The sequence below is a fragment of the Anser brachyrhynchus genome (assembly GCF_964034855.1).
Source record: "Anser brachyrhynchus genome assembly, chromosome: Z".
Classification (NCBI taxonomy): Eukaryota; Metazoa; Chordata; class Aves; order Anseriformes; family Anatidae; genus Anser; species Anser brachyrhynchus.
This window is the reverse complement of record NC_137697.1, coordinates 20,701,465-20,706,850: the sequence shown is the minus strand read 5'-3', so window position 1 is coordinate 20,706,850 and position 5,386 is coordinate 20,701,465. Positions and strand designations below refer to the sequence as shown.

At 43.4% G+C, this 5,386-nt stretch overlaps 1 long non-coding RNA gene across 1 annotated transcript; it reads right to left on the bottom strand.

The window, feature by feature from the left end:
* Nucleotides 1–653: 653 nt before the first annotated feature.
* On the bottom strand, nt 654–3,488 carry LOC308185964. Its single transcript, XR_013943853.1, has 3 exons — nt 3,241–3,488; nt 2,949–3,088; nt 654–2,763 (listed from the first exon to the last, which is right to left on the bottom strand). It is a non-coding gene; the product is annotated as an uncharacterized lncRNA (long non-coding RNA).
* Between the last annotated feature and the right edge of the window lie 1,898 nt (nt 3,489–5,386).

Here is a 5,386-nt window from a genome sequence, read left to right as displayed (position 1 = left end):
TGTGATTCTGTTCTTCTCAAAGCAAATTTGCATCTTCCCAGTGAAAACACCAGTTCTGCCAAGCACATGTTCCTGGAGCCTGGCAGCTGCCTCCACACAGGACCAAGAAGGGCCCAGGGCCAGATGTGACAGCTGCTTCGCAGGACATAGAAAGCGCTTGTGGAAAAGGGCTTACTTTCCAGTAGATGTTTCCATTCTCCATGCATGTCAAAATGTTTCGCTTGGGCATCCTCCCTGCTCTCCTTAATATGTGGCATTGACTCTCCTGTCCCTGTCGTTCTCCTAAAAGAAGCATTTCACAGAAGGACTTGTCAGATGGGCCACCAGGGAAGGAAAAAAGGGACAACACTGGGATTTCTTCCCCTTGATCCTGGCTCACCTCCACCCCCAGGGCTGGTAGCACAGTTGATGGATCCCCTTCTTGCCTGCTCACTGGGGGTGCACTCCTCTTGCTTCAGGCACTTTTCTTCTCATTGCCAGGGGCTGTATCTGCTCTGTCACATCCAGCAGCTCGCAGTTGTCTTTAGAAAGATGTTGCAAAAAAAAAACAAAAGTCTCCAAATGATGTCACTACTTGAGTCAACATTATTAAACAATTTCACAACCTGTCTCTGTCGTGGTGGCAGCTTTCATAAGGATTTATTATCCAGAGAGAGAAGAAGGGAGGGGGCTGAGAGCGTGCAGAGGTTTGAAAGTCATTGTACCGAGAGTTTAATTATTGTATTTTTCACTGAAGTTGAAAGTATTGAGGAAAATGTAGCCAGCTTCATACTACTTCATTTGATTAAAGAAGTTGTATGATTGTTCAGAATGTGTAATTGCCATTCGGCAATTCACAGCTGAGCTGAAAAAAGCTTTTTGACTTCACATCCTTAATATTTGGCTTTATTTAGTAGCCTCATTGGATTATCCCCCCAAAAAATTAACAAAAGACACAGCTTTATTCTGAAGACATTTTGATGATTGATTGATGAAAAATGTGGGTTACTCAATGTGTACCTCTGTTTGTTTTTTTTTTTTATCTTTATTTTTTACTAGTACATATTTTTTCTTAGCAGCATTACAGCCATGCCAGATGTAGCACAATATGTAACTTCATGGGTGAGATTTTCAAACCACTGGTAATAAAATATAACACAATTTCAAGTTTATTATACATAGAAATACGTGCAGACACCCTGCAGTCATGTGCCTCCTAAGTTTAAAGCAGCATTTTATATTTAGCTTCCTTATTGAGAAGGGAGGCTCTCAGTGTGTACCATTACAAGTATTTTTTAACCTGCAAGTAGCCCTCACGCCCCTTCAGCACTTGTGCCAGAAATAAATGACCTTGTTCTCTTCAGAGGTTTGCAGAATAGCTGAGGAACATTTTGTCTGGGTCAGTCTTCTGTTGTTTTGATACCTCTGGGGCCCTTGTTTTGGAGAGCTCTTGTTTCCCAGGTGGCAGAAGAGCTGGTCCATGTACCAGCACATGAAGAAGCAGATGCCAGAGAGTGTTGGACAGCCTGGCAGTGGCTGAGCTCCTCCTTTCTGTGCTGGCACCTTCTGCAACTGTCTGTTAAGCCCTGTCCATGCAGTGGGTGACCCTGGTGTAATGCCTGAAGAGGAGGAGTCCTTCTGACCTCCAGTGTGGAGGAAAGCATGAGAGACATCCATCCTAGGTGGAGCTCATGGAGACTGAGACACGTGCTGCCACTAGGGAACATGAGGAGGTGTCTCCATACAGATGTGGCCGTCCCATCTGTCTGACAACATGGCTGAACCACTCCGCGGACACAGCCTTGTTCAGAGGTGATTTTGGTGGAGTTCTGGGGTGCATGGGACAGAAGCTGGAAAACATGGGGAAAATACCAAGCAGTATCCAGCATATATGAGGTCATCTCTCATATAGGCAAGCTGCTCTGAAGAACTGAATGCCAAAACTTACCATTCTTCCTAAAACATCTCATCTCCCCCTGCCCTGAGCGCGATGCCATGGAGTAGCACAGCCTGCAAAGGCCAGGCAGCCAGAGGGCTCTGACAAGGCACTGCAGACCCTGCCTGCATCTTTATTCCCAAGGACCACCATGACAAGGACAAAGCAGCTGTGAGTAGCTGCAGGTGGAGCTGTCTGGGACTGAGCTCAGGGCAACTTTTGGCTACTGCTGGTAACAAGCTCTCCACCGAACATATTCACTTGGTTATTTTTGCTTCTCTTTCATCCAGTGCATCTAATTCAGTTACACCCGTGGTAAAGTCATGTTGGTTCATTTCTGGAGATATGACTCAAGATAAGCGACACCTGTGTTTGTAATAATTCACTGATCACTGTGTGGATATTTGTTGCTGAAGAGAGTAGTAAAAGCTGTAGACCTAAAGAAAAAAAAAAAAAAAAAAAAGATGATGGAAATGCAGTGTGGAGCTGTCCAGAGGGATTCAGACCAAACTTCAGCAATTGTGCAGAGAGCACACATGGCAGGATAAACAAATGCACCAGCTTCTCCAAGACATGTGGGTCTGAGTATCTCAGCCAGAGTACAGAAGGAGGTCACATTGAGGAAATGCCGTGGTGCTTCAGTCTCTGTGCCTTTTCATGGTAACCACTCTGCACCGCTTGCGTTTTTCATTTTCCCTCTGGTAGAAAATTCTCACTGAAGGTTTTGACAATTTTCAAATAATGTCATGGAGAGTGTGACAACATGAAATGAGAGTAGAGCACAATGATGCAGTAAATAGTTACATTATTAGAAAGGCAGATGCTGGCACTGAAGCAGGGTTGTTGGCCTAAAAAATAGATTAGGAGGGAGAAAACAGAAAAAAAAATATCTGTGAAGTATCAGATGCAGTTGATAGCATAATAACATTCATATGCAAGCAAGGGTTTTCTATGGCAATGTGAGTCAGCCTACATGCTAATATGACCAGTAAATAAACCATAGTAAGGTTCTGGAATTGATATTATTACTCACCAAATACAACTCCAGGCCAGTGAAGCATGTCTGGGATTGTATTTTGGACTCCAAGCCCTGCTGGAACTTGTGACTGCATTGCTGTGCACAAGACACAGAACCTGAGGGTCTGCAGCAGTGCCTGAGCCACACCAAGCCATCTGCAAAGAGCTAAATCCAGCATAACTCAGTGCTTTGTATCTCCTACTGGCTTATTCATGGCACTCTTTGGAGTCCTCAGAGATATGACCCAAGAGAGCACAGGGATACTGGTGAAATTTAGGACTTCTGAATGTGAGCTCAGCTGTAGTACCTAAGTCGAAGCCATCAAAGGGTGATTTGGAGCAAGGCTGCTGCAGTCTGTTCCCCACCTAGGCAATGGAGATGAACTGGGTCTCCTCACCTTGAAGTGAAATTCTATCACCCATTTATTGTGCCTATCATCCTCTCCCCCAAATGACTACAAACTGCAGCCTGAATGCAGATCATAAGAATTAACTTTAAGGGTATTTGAGGAATTATGTTTCTCCAAGTGTCCAGAGAACCATGCAACCACATAAGAACCTGATCTTCAGAGAGCCTGAGCACCAGCCACTCTAGTTTCATATACCATCAACTTGAGAATCAACCCCAGCTGCATTGATGCAAGCATACAAACCAGCTGGGAATGTGTGAAAATGTAAACCCACCTTCAGCAAATGCAGGAGTGCATGCTACTAGTTTGGAAATGAGAAGACCTGGGCATGATCCAGAAGTATCAAAGTCATTTCAAGGAGATTCACCAGTGGAGTGGCACAAATAATGGTGACTGAAGGTGAGGGGAAAAGACATAGCCAGGAATGGTGTGCTAAATCCTTTCTCAACTGGTGTGAGTCATACAGGTAATCAGAATTGTATCTGGTGTGTCAAAATCCTTGAGGCTTTGGTGAAAGCAGAAGCAGGCAGGTAGATAATCTTCCCTGTGGAGAGTGCCACACTGCTTCACACAGAAAGTCATTCTGAAGCTAGAGATAAAATACAAGGATCAAAATGAGATTTAAAGATGAGATGGGGCTTTGCAGCCTGGTAGAAAGAGCACTTTAAGAGTGACTGGACAACTGTGCTGTCAAAGGTGGCCAGGATTAAAGCAGCATAATTAATGGTAAGAGGAAATATGTGCATTGGCTGAGCCTTTGGGCAGAACAAGTTCAGAGGATGTTGTTTGATAAAGAAGAAATTTCTAAACTACATGTGGAGTGTTTTAAGGCTGTGGAGGTAATGAGGATGAAAATTGATGGAGCCTGGCAGCCTACAGTACTTTAAAGATGAGACTTGTGTACTAAGACAGTTAGACACTTTTTTTAAAAAATACCTGCAATAGTGGATGCTTTCATTTAGGAAGTAATGGTGTAACCATCTACTGTCAGAGTTATAACATAAAGAAGGATGTGTATGGAAGGCATCAACAAGTAAAAGACTGGCTTTACATTTTGGGTGTAATTGATTGACTATAAGGTCCACAAATGAAATGTACAGATTTACACCCCACTAGAGAGACTAAGAGAGAAGTGGGTAATGAATGAAGGACTATTAGGGCAATTTATTGTAGAACGGGCAGGAATCATCTCCAACAGAAACAAGAAAGGTCTGGTTCAAGTGAGAACACAAGCCAAGTGGTGAGTGGGTCAGATGCTGCAGCTTCTGGAGTAAGATACTAGGAAGGGCCAGAGCAATAAGCTAACAACAGAGGGCCCCACATTCTTTATAAACACTTTCTTTGTAGCTGTCTTTATACAGAGATGGGACACCTCAGAGGCCAGGAGAATTCCCCACCCCTGCAGTGCTCTGCTCAGTCACAGTTTATGGCAAACCTCGGCTTAAGATTGCACAGAAGATAAAACAGAAAGGACAAAGTGACGGTACTATAAAATATAGTGGAATTATCATCAAGTATTTCTTAAAATATTTAAAATTTCAAGAATAAAGAATGAGTCATTTATTTGCTACCAAGACCTGAAGATAAGAACACAGGCTGACAATGAATACAGTTGTGGGTGTTAATTATTGCTTATAATAGACACAAAGATTAGAGCCACCAACTGTACCAAGTGTAATTCTTTATTTAGTAATTTAATATTCTTCCCTGTTCATCCCAATGCATTTTTATATGTCTGACCTTCTGTAGACTTCTCATTTTGTTCTTCAGTTGAAAGAGCAAAGCTGGTTAATTTCTGGTGACATTTTGTGGCTGTAGAGCTGCTGCAATACCTTTTTACACTCGGTTTTGTTTATAAATCTGAATTCATTGGATGTCTGACAAACTACGCAAGCCTGTAAGCCAGGTGACATTGCTGCAGTGAGAGCTCCTTCACTGATGGGGACTTCCCTGGGCATGTCCTGCCCTCAGGGGACACCAAACATCACCAAGCAATGGCTGGGCCATGGAGAACAGTAGCTGGACAGCACTACGCCCCCTTCCA